This window comes from Mustela erminea, chromosome 11 (genome assembly GCF_009829155.1).
Source record: "Mustela erminea isolate mMusErm1 chromosome 11, mMusErm1.Pri, whole genome shotgun sequence".
Taxonomy (NCBI): domain Eukaryota; kingdom Metazoa; phylum Chordata; class Mammalia; order Carnivora; family Mustelidae; genus Mustela; species Mustela erminea.
In genome coordinates, this window is record NC_045624.1 from 82,965,505 (window position 1) to 82,979,734 (window position 14,230).

Here is a 14,230-nt window from a genome sequence, read left to right on the forward strand (position 1 = left end):
AGCTTTATTATTTTTACTATTTACATATATTAGACATTAGTCCACTATGATTTATGGGAAAGGTATGCTTCCCTTTTCTATTATAGAATAATGCTTAAAACTTGAAAATATTTTGTATCATTACTTAGATTCATTTTTTATTTTAGAGTAAATGGCTTAAGCCAGTTCTGTAGTCAAGCAAGGAATATTTTTAAATGCAAAATATTTAACATTTCAATGTTAGATCAGTTTATGCAATTATCATTTATACTGTTAAATTATATTTACACTTTTTCTAATTACTAGGTTTGGTTACACTGCATCTCCTTTTTTTTTTTTTTTAAGATTTTATTTATTTATTTGACAGAGAGAGAAAGAGCACAAGCGGGGGAGGCAAAGGGAGAGTGAGAAGCAGGCTCCTTGCTGAGCAGGGAGCCAGATTGCATCTCCTTTTTAAAAGCTATATTTTATATAAAAAAACTATTCTACCGAATATATGGAATTTGATTAAAAAACCCATAACTGCTGTTCCTTACAAAGTCTAAATGTGCATGGATGTTGAAGCAGCAGAGAGTGTATGTAATGCAATAATCAAATACAGTGACAGGTGAAGGCAGGAGGCAGGTCACAGCATCAGAGCAGAGCCCTCATGGTAAGGAATAGAGGTATATATAAATAGGTAAATAAAGAGTCTTGGGGACATCCAAAACCCAAGCATCATGAGCACACAAGACCATGTGCAATTACAAAAGAAGAGTTCATGGTTAGGATAAGATTTTCTGTGTGCTGGAAGTTCCAGTTCCCAAAATATTGATCGTGAAGCAAGGCAGAGACTTAGACACTTAGGGAACATTATCATTAAGAGTAAAGACATTATATCCATTGAAGTAAAAAATAGGCTGATGATGATAAATTTAGATATTATTATTAAAATGGTCTTATAGGGGCGCCTGGGTGGCTCAGTGGGTTAAAGCTTCTGCCTTTGGCTCAGGTTATGAATCCAGGGTCCTGGGAGGAGTCCCACATTGGGCTCTCTGCTCAGCAGGGGGCCTCCCCCACCCCAGGTCTCTGTCTGCCTCTCTGCCTACTTGTGATCTCTGCCTATAAAATAAATAAATAAAATCTTTTCAAATAAGTAAGTAAATAAATAAAAGAGTCTTAAAGTCCAGAGGAATAAGGAAAGTAGAGAAAGAAAGAAAATAGATGCAATGAGAGTATAACAGAAAGTAATCTTTCAATTCTGCTAATAGTAATCAATGACAAAATATAAAGGGAAAACAATTACATTTGCTTTAATGACAACAAAAACAAAAATAAAGCACATGGGAATAAATTTATGAAATATACAGGAGTTAAATGAATAAAACTTTTAAACTCCACTGAAGAACACTTAAGACTTGGATAAATAGAAAGATGTACATTCTTTTTAAATAGAAAAAGCCAATTATTATAAAGATGGATGACCTTCCCCAGTTTAAGTGATTGTATTGGAAAAAAAAAAAAGGTTTGAGGGAAAATTGACAAATTTTATTCGAAGTATTCTAAAGAATAAAGAAAATTAACTCTGTGAAGATGAATTTCTGAAATAGAGTACTGATGATTTTCAATGCCACTTTTAAAATCTATTGTAAAGCTTAAATTATTGGCACTGCCTGCATTTTGTCAGATCACTCAAACAGACTTTGATTAATAAGGAATATGATATTCAGAATCTGTGATGTAAAAGTTTCATTCAATAAACATTATTGAGATAACCAGCTAGCTATCTGAAAGAAATATAGATAGATCTGTATACCTATCTCATTACTTATACAAGGCTAAATAAGTCTAAATGAATTTAACATTTTTGGATACTATAAAAATTGTGAATTAAATATTTAAATGTATAATACTGGAGTGGAAAAATTTTGTAAAAGGACATAGACTACAAAAGTTGTTATGGAAAAGTTGATAAATTTTATTATATAACTCTAAATTTTATTTATAAAAAATTCTAAAAAGTCAAATATAAGCAACAATCTTAGAAATGATTTATATATAATTTTTAAAAGATTAATTTTTTAATGAATAAGTCATACAAAAAGACTAACAATTTTATAAATGAATAGGGAAAGTATAAATGAATCATAAATAGAAAAAGAAAAGTCTCAAATTGCTCATAATTAAAAGGGTACAAATTTAAATAAAAGTTCAAATTTAAATAAGGTATATTATATATAAGTATTTAATTATAAAATTCCACAATACTTGAGTGTATAAAAGTCCAACATTTCCTTAATTCTCCAATGAATTTAATCTAGCTTTGAGCCATTAAAAAATTCTCTTAAATTTCTGCCAGCCCATAGCTTTCTCCAGTTTGAAAGTCAGTCCTATTAAGTAATTTCTCAGTCCATATTACCCATTTTCATTTTAAAAAATCTCAATTCAATACTCAGTTGTTCCCATATTCACCCACATCCCAATTTGGCCTCTGTATTTCTGGGGTGAGATTAGGTGTGTCCTGGTGTCAGAACATCAGATCTTACCCTTTCATCTTGCTGACTTTGTCCTTCATGGGTATGTAACTGTGTGACTATTATATCTGCACCTCACATTTTCATTAATCCAGGAATACTTTTACTGGGAATTCATCTTATTAACAAACAACACAAATAAATATGTCAACATGTACGAAGATACCAGTTTTGGCACAGTTTTATAATAACAAAAACAAACTAATGATTTCAAAAAATCCCTAAATATCAACCAATGATAAACAATAGGCTATAACCCAACCATTAAAAGAATAGTGCATTTTGGGTGTTGAGTTTTATAAGTTATTATAGAACTTGGAAACTAATCCTTTATCTGATACGTCATTTACAAATATTTTCTCCATTCCATAGGTTGCCTTTTAGTTTTGTTGACTGTTTCCTTTGCATGTAGAAGATTTTTATCTTGATGAAGTCTGAATAGTTCATTTTTGCTTTGTTTCCCTTGCCTTTGGAGATGTTTCTAGCAAGAAGTTGCTGTGACTGAGGTAGAAGAGGTTGCTGCCTGTGTTCTCTAGGATTTTGATGGATTCCTGTCTCACATTTAAGTTTTTAACCCATTTTGAGTTTCTCTTTGTGTATGGTGTAAGAAAATGGCCCAGTTTCATTCTTCTACATGTGTCTGTCCAATTTTCCCCACATCATTTGTTAAAGAGACTGTCTTTTTTCCATTGGATATTCTTGGCTGTTTTGTCAAAGATCGGTTGACCCTAGAGTTGAGGTTCCATTTCTGGATTCTCTATTCTGTTCCATTGATCTATGTACCTGTTTTTTGAACCAATACCATACTGTCTTGATAATTATAGCTTTGTAATATAGTTTGAAATCCAGCATTGTGATGCCATCAGCTTTGGTTTTCTTTTTCAACATTCCTCTGGCTATTCAGAGGCTTTTCTTACCATACAAATTTTAGGATTATTTGTTCCAACTCTGTGAAAAATGTCTATAGTATTTTGATAGGGATTACACTCAACGTGTAGATTGCTCTGGGTAGCATAAACATTTTAACAATATTTATTTTTCCAATCCATGAGCGTGGAATGGTTTTCCATTTCTTTGTGTCTTCCTCAATTTATTTAGTAAGTGTTCTATATTTTTAAGAGCACAGATCCTTTCCCTCTTTGGTTAGGTTTATTCCTAGGTATCTTAAGGTTTTTGGTGAAACTGTAAATAACATTGATTCATTAATTTCTCTTTTTTCTGTCTCATTGTTAGTGTATAGAAATACAGCTTTTCTCTGTGGATTGATTTTATATCAATCCACAATTGTGGGAAAATTTTTTAAACTAACTTCTTATTTTAAAATATTAAAGCTCAGAGAAAAACTTATATAATTATAAAATGAACAATATCTTCATCCAATATTTACCACATTATTTACTCACCTTTTCTATCTGATCTTTTTCTATATTTACTTCTATACAAATCACAGACGATTTTTCCCCTTCATTTTATTTGTATATACTTCTCATTCTTCTCTATTGCTTTTGTAATTTAAATAGTGCAAGCTTTATCTTCTGTGTTTTAACAGACTTAAGAATCACAACAATCTTTTCAACCAATATAAAATCATATCATTTTGATCTTAATTCCTGCTGGTCTTAAGTGCCAAATATCTTTTACACACTTAGATTCTATAGTATTTATAGACTGTGGTTCTTTTTAAGATTTATTTATGTATTTTGGGGGGGGGGGAGGGCAGAGGGAAAGAAAATCTTTACTGAGAGCAAAGGAGAGCACAATCTCACAACCCTGAGAACGTGACCTGAGCTGAAATCAAGAGTCAGTTGCTTAACCAGCTACACCACCCAGATGCCCCAATTGTATTATATTTTTACTTATGTTTTCATAGATGTAGTTCTTCCCACATAACAGAATTTTCCATGTATCTGTCGAAATACATAGACATAGTGTATGTGTCATGAGTTCTCTGGTCCAGGAAGAAAAGAGAAGAAAAGAGCTTACCCTTAAATATCTGATTTTTATGTTTGATTATTCCATTCAGTACTAACTCTGGTCTAGAAGCACACTAAGGATCAGCTAATAATTGATTGATTCTTAATTAACAAATGAATAATAAATTCCCCTCAATAAATGATTTAGATAATCTGAAAATTTGTTTCTACCACTCAAACTTTAAACTCAACACAAAAGACATTTTAAAATCAAAATGAAAAAATTAAGCATAATTAAAAACATGTTTCATAATCATTGATTTTTAACTACCTATTTGCATATACCTGGAATAATTCCTTGAAAAATGACTGAAATAATTTTAATATTAATAGAGGAAAACTGTCCTGTATTTATTTACATTTTCTACTTGACAAAGTTCAGAAAACCTTTTGAAAACATAGTGAAGTGGCATTAATATGAGCAGAATTTACTAAAAAAATCTGTTATGTTAAGATGCCTGAGGTTTCATAACCTGTAATATGTTTTAGTTTCACTAAAGATAATATAAGGGAGAACAGAGAAAGAAATAAATTATTAATTTTTATTTTGACTCCAATGTATTTAAAATTTAATATCTAGATAATGCTAGGGTTGTTCATAACCTCAATTTCAATATACAGCATGCAAAATGAGAATTCAATTTTATCATACAGATTTCATTCAATCAAGGGAACAATGAAACAAAAATGTTCTTTAGGAAAATGCCTAACTCCTTATTGACCAGTGGGACAGAAACCATTGAAGAAAGTAGAATTTGGGACTGATATGTCTTTTGGCAGTTCTTTTACAAGAAGAAAGTCCAAGATTTTAAAAGAATGGGAAAAGATGCAATCATACCATGTCATTTGTTTCATTTAAAATAAGGATTGCTGAGCAGAGAAAAAGGCTTATATATGTTAATCTAGTCAAATTTAACAGATTAAATTTCTAATTCCATGAGTTCTATATTAAAAAATATATATCCTAAGGTCAAAGTCTAGAATATTCTGAAGAATAGGTAAATGTGTTACATTTTCCAAAACTGGTACAGTATTTATCCATAATGACCCCAAGTTAAAAAGGTTGGGGAAAGGGAATTTAGTTTTTAAATTTGTTATCTTTTAAAGTGCTTTTAAGCGGTGCCTACGTGGCTCAGTGGGTTAAGCCTCTGCCTTCAGCTCAGATCATGATCCCAGAGACCTGGGATTGAGGCCTGCATGGGGCTCTCTGCTTAGCAGGGAGCTTGCTTCCTCCTCTCTCTTTGCCTACTCGTGATCTCTGTTTGTCAAATAAATAAATAAAATATTTAAAAAAATAAAAAAATAAAGTGCTTTGAAACGAAACAAAACAAAATGCTCATTGGTCCTAGAGGATTAATTACCTGTCCTGGAAAAAGACTCATGACAATCAGGTTTACTTTGTGAGTAAAGCATTAGAGCTGAGTAAAGAATTAGAGCTTAGATTCTATAGGGTACACTGAATGGGCAATATATGGGAACTGAATAGTCCTACTGGTGTGGACATGTTAGAGTTCAGAGCGAAGGGTCAAGAAAGAATTCTTGAGATGTCTTTGATGCAAAAATATGGTTTTATTAAAGCCCAGGGACAGGACATGTGGGCAGAAGCTGCACTGGGGTCATTAGAAGTGGCTGATTATATATACTTTCAAGTTGGGAGGGGGTTAGGGATAGCACAAACCTCCAAGGTATTTTGGAAACAAGGTTTCCAGGACCCTGAAGGAACTAGCTATTGTTAGGAAAAGGTCATTTATTAATGTTTAGTAAAAATTCAGTCTTGTCGGGATGCCTGGATGGCTCAGTTGGTTGCAGCTGCCTTCGGCTCAGGTCATGATCCCGGCCTCCTGGGATCGAGTCCCACATCGGGCTCCTTGCTCCGCGGGGAGCCTGCTTCTCCCTCTGACTCTGCCTGCCACTCTCTCTGCCTGTGCTTGCACGCTCTCTCTCTGACAAATAAATAAAATCCTTTAAAAAAAAAAAAAAACTCAGTCTTGAAACCCTTCAAATACATATCAGTGGGCCATATTCTTGGAGGATGATTGCTAACATATATCTTGGGGGATAGAGAAAAAGGAAGTTCCCAGAGGAATTTCTATATGTTTAAAGTAGACTCACAAGAACCTGGGGGTGGGGCTAAGATTGCCTTTTGCCCTTAGCAAAGTGCCAACAATGACACAGCTATTTCCAGAGGAAAGTCACTCTGTCTTTTTCAAACACTTGTCAAGGGGCTGTAAGTACCAAGGAAATTTAATTTTCCTTTTATCTTTGTTTTCCACATCACTACTAATAAAAACTATGCATCCAATGGAAAGAGAGTTAGAGAGAGGGAAACTTGTACCTTTACCCCTCAATTCCCATTTCATTTGTTGATGTATTCCTTTATTCTAGAAAAAAAAAAATCTCTACTTTTGATCCCACTTGCTTAATCTCTTTTCTCCTCTCCCTCACATCTCCCTTCCTACCTACTTCTTCCTTCTCCACACCCCCACCCTGTTCACTCCTCTGCTTTGTCTTCTCACTCCTCCTTTCTCTCTCTTTCCTGTCCACATCTTATCTCTATGACTCTTTCAAGATAATTCTTTCCAAATAATTTCTTCATTCAGATCCATAGTCAACAGAATAGTCTATAGAACAGTTTTGATGCTTAAAAATTCTTTTCAATCCTTTCAAGTTTGTGTATTTATTTATTTATTTTTATTATTTGTTTCATGGCTAGGCATATGATCTATTCCAGTGATGTCCCAGGTGTGCTTGCAAAGAATGTGTTTTATTCTGTTATTTCAAGAAGTGTTCAACAAATGTCAATTAGGTCAAGTTGGTTGAGAGTATTCAAGTCTTCTATACATTCATTGATATTCTTCAACTTGGTTATAACAATGACTAGAAGGAAGCATTGAAATCTTCACCAACAATTTTTAATTTGTCTATTGCTTTCTTCTATTCTTTTTTAAATTTTTTAATAGAAACGATAGTTAAAATATAAAACTTGAAAAAACTAAGGATCACAATTTTGAAAGCACCTATTAATGTGGCCCTAACCTATCTTGATTTCCAGCCTGCTGTCTCTCATAGTAGCCACCCTGGAATGCCCATGCTCAGATATCTGAGTTGTCATGTGGTGCTGAGTCTCTGCTTGTGTGGGTTCCCCTATACCAACCCATTCAAATAGAACTGAAAGATGTAAATTTTATCTGTGTTCATTGCTATTTTCAGGAAATAAGTGCAACATCAGCTATGAAATAATTCAGCTTTGTTCAGTTAGCACAATAGTTGAAATGGGAACCTAACCTCCAGAATTGCCCCCAAAAAGAAAATGTTAATCCATTCAATGTGCCAGTCACATAAATGTGATGGACTTGATCCCTTCCCTAAGTGTTTATACTCTAGCAGATAAAGAGATAATTAAATAAGAATTTTCATAGACTTTCTTGGAGAAATCACAAAGTATAGACATCTAACTTTCTCTGTTATATTGGTCAAGAAAATAATTCTCTCTTTTTTTTTTTTTTTTAAAAAAAAAAAAGCTATTTTGACTAAAACTGAACGGGATAAATAGGAGTTTTTCAGGTGAAGAGGTAAAAGTGGAGTGTTCCACTCACACATATAAAAGCCTGGGATAAAAAAAGAGTAGGATCTAGTCACCAAACTGTAAGTTTAGCATGGCTGAAGCCTGGAAGGAAATGGCAGACATATTGAGAAGTGAGTCAGGTCCTGGGTTAGAATTTTATCCTGGAGACAAGGATTTAAGTATGTGAGTGAGATGATCAGTTTCATGTTTGAGGAATATTTCTTTGTCTTCCCCATGAAAACCTACCCATTCATCAAAAAATCTAAAGACTTAGATTGCAATATTTTGAGTTTCACATTCAGATGAGCATTCTTTGCAAGGTCTCTGGAGTCTTAAAGACAGATTTAGTACCACTTCAAGATTGTTTTTTTATATAGACTTTTCCAAAGATATGACTTAGAAGTAAAAGGATATATTTTGGATTAACATAGAAAGTTAAAATAATCTGGTGTGTTTTAACCAATAATTAATGTGCTGTAATGAAATCTGCTAATAGTTAAGTATAGATACTATATTATTAATACAATTATGGACTATTCATAAGGCTTCTCAATACTGAACACACACAATGAATGTTTATGAGTAAGATATGATTTATTAGATGAAATCTCCTTTGAAAATTTTACCTATGGCAATATTTTTTATAGCACTTTCAATCAAAGAGAATATTTATAATAAATATTTATTATAAATATTCTCTTTGATTGAATGAGCTCTGTTTTCAAGATAGTCACTGTAGTAATAAGTTCTTTCTCACACATAGGCATCCTGAGAATTACCAAATATAATTAGTGATGGTGGATTGCTGGCATTTTCTAAATAAAGTAATCTGTGTCTTCCCAGAAATAGTTCCAGTTATGCCACCAGTTTGAAAAAAAATTTACTTAAGGGCAAATGAGGTAAGTCATTGAAAGCCTGTTAAGTGTTCCTTGTCTTTTCATTTACTGGCGAAGATAATTACTCAGAAAATGCTTTGTTTTCAGATTTAAACTTTCTGGACCCTCTTTAAAAGAAAGAGAAGAATATTATTAACATGATATTTGAGAGGAAAGTAAATTTTATACTGAAAATGGAAATCATATACAAAAATTAACTGAAATGTGACAAATACCACAAAAATTATAATCTAGGAGAAAAAATAATAATGCTAATCTATCAACTCCCTGACATATCTCTAATATGTTTGGCTGCATATTCTTTTTTTTTTTAATTTAAGATTTTATTTATTTATTTGACAGACAGAGATCACAAGTAGGCAGAGAAGCAGGCAGAAAGAGAGAGGGGGAAGCAGGCTCCCCACTGAGCAGAGAGCCCAATGTGGGACTCGATCGCAGGACCCTGGGATCATGACCTGAGCCAAAGGCACAGGCTTAACCCACTGAGGCACCCCCGGTTCCATATTCTTTGACCACCTCTTCATGTGACATTGATTTCATGATATCATTTTCTAGCAGGTAAATAGAAATATAATTATTCTGTCTACCAATGTAGTTAATAAAAAATATTGATATTTCAGATTTGTAAAATATTTATCAGATTTGTAAAATATAATAAAATTATGTATCATAATTTACATAAAAGTGCTTGTGTCATTGCTTACAGTTTGGTGTTCTACAAACTCAAGAAAACTGCTACAGTATTTTATACAATTCCCATCATGCAAAAATACATGGTACTTTTTTAAACTTTACCCTCTGCATTTTTCAATATATTCCTCAAAGAAATTTTCATTTTGACAAGGCATCAAAGAGACTATTCTTATGCTTGAAATTTGACATGTTTGAATATTAAGGTTTCCACAGACTAGTTTCTGGTTCTTTTTATTTTAAAATTCATCACTTTCTCTTCTACTTCTCTCATATTTTCAGTACTTGGCACCATAAGATAATGTCCATATAATGATCAGACCTATAGAAATGTCACTCAGGCAGAGTGAGTCAGCAAGTGGGCAGTTCTCCTGAACTTCATTACATATGAATGGCTAAAAATAACCTAACTTCTATGGATATTGTTACAAATCTTGTAGCATACTAAACCCAAATATTTTAATTACTTCAAATTCACCATGTCTGGGTCCCAAAAATGGCTACTCTTAGTTGACATGAAAGAGGGGGAAGTCAGAGAGGAAAGTGACTGTAGTCAAAATGCACCTGTTTTTAAGTCTTACAAAAACATATATTCATGTGAACATATACTAAATGACCTTCCCAGGACTTGGTTGCATCCTTCTAAAATACACACAAAAATTCTATAAGTCTTCCTTTACACCCAGATTCTAAAATAATTGCTCATTTTCCTTGCCTCTTTAAGAGGTGGCAAGCCCTCTACTCCCTTCCTCCCAACACACATTATCTCTAGATCTGAAGTGCTGCTCTATTCCTTAAGTTTTTCCTATTACCATGCCATTCCTCTTAAATTATTCCTTTACTTAAAAATGCTTCTTATTTAACCACTTGGATTGTACCATCCGTTCACTGCAAAGAGCCTAACTGATACACCCTCTCATCCTTCCATTCTTATCTTAAATATAAATTCCTTATCAAGTTTGGTTGTTTGTTTGTTTGTTTGTTTCCTATCATGGTGCCTAATTAATTTTTGTCACACACTTACCCAAATTACATACATTTGTTCATAGCCTCCTTGTTCCAAACACAGTACCTATAATATAACAGGGTTAAATATTTATAGTAAAACCCCATTAGAAGTTACATTCTCTCAGACCTCATTACCAAACAAGGTTTTGTTCAAGTTCTTTCCTTTGGAGGGAGGGAAGAAAATGGAAGAAAGAATGAAGTACAAGGACACAGGGAACCAGCAGGCAATCTTAAGATGTCTCTTAACTTTCCCAGTATATCTCTCACCCTATTCTCCTTAGACCAGCCAAAGAAAAAAAAAAATTCCCAAATAACTATGAAACTAACTAAAACAACTTCTACTATCCCAGATGTTCCGTAACAACCACAAGAACAGGCAGTAATTCCACTGGTAGATGAGCCAGTCTGTACATCTTATACCAGATAATGCCAAACCACATTTGAAGCGAAAACTCTTGGTAGGTCTGTTAGATTGTGATCACTCCTGATCATTTTCTTCAATCTGCCGTAATGCTATCCTGCATTTATAAGACTGGATTTTCTGGATCCTGCCTACTGTATTGTAGTGGGGTTTTATTATATTTCATGTGTGAGTGAATGAACGCAGGTTTATCAGTATTTCTTCTATTTTATTTTATTTTTAAAGATTTTATTTATTTATTTGACAGGCAGAGATCACAAGTAGGCAGAGAGGCAGGCAGAGAGAGAGAGAGGAGGAAGCAGGCTCCCTGCTGAGCAGAGAACCCAATGCAGGGCTCGATCCCAGGACCCTGGGATCATGACCCGAGCCGAAGGCAGAGGCTTTAACCCACTGAGCCACCCAGGCGCCCCTATTTTATTTTATTTTTAAAAATATATTTGTTTATTTGAAAGAAAGTGCGTGTGTGTGCACGCGCGCATGTGTGTTTGTGTGTGTGTGCATACACGCATGCATGAGCAGGGAGAAGAGCAGAGGGAGAGAGAGAGGAGGCAGACTGCTTGCTGAGTGGGGGTCCAACAACATGGGGCTCCATCTCACCACCCTGAGATCATGGCCTGAGCTGAAATCAAGAGTCACATGCTTAAATGACTGGGCCAAAGAGATGCCCCTGTATTTCTCTTATTTTAAATATAACAAACAATGAATTAAAATCAGGAGTGGAATATAATGAAAAGAATTTAATTTTTAAAGACTGAATTTAAACTAACACAGTGTTTTGAGGAAATAGAATTATTAACTTTATAAATAGAAGATGAACTAAATTATCAAAATGTTTTAAATTATCCATACTCTTCTTATGAGAAATCATGTACAACATACTTGGAATCAAATGTTCTGGGAAATCCAATAACTGTTTCCATTTTTTGCCCATGTTTTTTATAAAAGTTTAAAAGCAAGTTTACCTCCATTAAATCATTTGAGTATAAAGACCTTATGAGGTAAATCTATTTATATGGTAAGTAGACTGAATCAACATTTAGTCTAGCCCTACTTTCCCCTATTTCCCATATTTTAAAGCTGGAAACTAATTTTTCTATACCACATTGAATCTAGCAAAAGGTATGTGACAGTCTAGTCAAGGAAGGTATACAGAAGTCATTGGTATTTCAGGAAAATATCTCTTTCTTGATATAGCACCTTCTTCTTTCTCCTCCATTAATTTTCCTTCCTGACTTGGATATAGCCATGAAGAGTGGAGATACCAAAGCAGTGATACTTCAATCACGAAGAAAAGTCTTAGAACACCACAAGACTAGAATCCTTGAGATACTGAAATAAGGCCAACAATCACATATTTCTTGGCATTTTGTTGCTTTGGAATAATATATGTCTGAAGTTTATTTAAACCTAACTTTAGTAGAATATCAAGAAATTAATTTTCTATCAAGAGAATAGGGAGAGAATTTATTTTTTCTTTTGTGATACTCAATGGTCAAACACAATCAACAAATAAGACAGTGACAAAGGAATATTATTGTGTAACAGATGGGTAAACTGAAGCTTAGCATTACATCCACATACAGAATAAGCAATACATCCTAGACCTAAGTCAGGTTGTTAGGGTAAAACTGTACTGCCATTCACTAGGAATTGAAAATCTAGGAGAGAAACAAGACTTGTGCTAAAACAAATACATTAAAATATGTGATAATTTATTAGGTTGGGCAGTTTGAGTGGAAGTATCTAACCCTTTTTGAGTAGTTAGTATGTGTCAGTCACTTTTCTAGCCACTTTACATTCATTAACTTTCTTTATTCTCAGTGTAACCTTACTGCATAAGTGCTATATTATGCACATTTTACAGGGGACAAAACTGAGGGTATGAGAAATTATGAGCTTTTAAGTACCTTGTCACTAGTGACACAGCTAATAAGTGGCAGGGCTGGCATTTGGACTCAGGAAGTCTGGCTCCAGCAGTTATGCTCTTAGCCATGACCTCACACTATTGCCCCTGTTATGGTTTGTTTATGTCAGTCTGAATGCAGTAGATACTTCATCCTAATATTAAGGTAACATAATTAAAACAGAATTTTTTTAAAAAAAGTTTTCAGACGCAATAAATAGAAAAAAATATTAAGACTTAAATAGTACTTCGTGTGTTCTGGCACTTTGCCAAGTAATTTACATATATTAACCCATTTAATTCCCACAACAAGATACCAATCCAATGTGGCTAGACCTATTTATTTTTTTATTCTGTAGAGGAGAAATTTGGAATCCCAGAAAAGCTAAGACCCTAGCCCAAAGTGGCATAGCTTCTAAGTTGTGTAGCTGGCATTCTAAGCCGGGAACACTGGCTCCAATAATTACCTCATAAGCACTTCAGTAACAAAGCACATAACTTCTACTCACTACACACATAGTAAAGGCTAGTAAAATCTACAGAAGGGAAAAAGTATTTGCTGAGCATTCAGGGACAACCTCATGGAAGGGGAAATTTGATCTGAATAAACTTTGAAGGAAAAGAAAATAAACAATAAGCAACAAAATTGAGATTCAGAAGTTATAATAAAAAAATGAAGAAATACGTGACAATAATTCTAGAGTCAACTAGATACAGTTGTATTTTTAATTTCCAAATTTGAGAATTTTTTTCACATCCAAAGCTAACTTGTTCTATTTTCATCCACCAATACTTGTTCATTTAAATTCCTGACTATTCATTTTAATTTCATGACAGTTTAAATTCTGAAAGGCAGCTCTTAAGACCCATAAAAATTAAATTTAAAAACTATGGCTCCTGCCTTCAAGGTAATTATAACCTTTCAAATTTACTAAATAATTTAGCAAATCAGTTTAATATACATTTAATGAGCAACTGCTATCTCTCAGACATTGTGCCAGGATCTGGGACTGTAGAAGCTTTGCAGGGAAAAGACACATAAACAGATAATTACATTGCAATATGGCAAGGGTAATGAAATAGCAGGGTCCATGAACTCTGGTATCAGGGAAAAGGGTCATGCTGGAAAGGACTGGATATTTAGAAAAAACTTTCAAAGTTTTCCTTTAAGAAATATTTAATTACCATATATCAGGTACTATACTAAGTGATGGTGATACAGTACTGAAAATTTCAAACCTCATCTCTATAGTTACAAAAGGTCAACAGAATTAGTGCAATT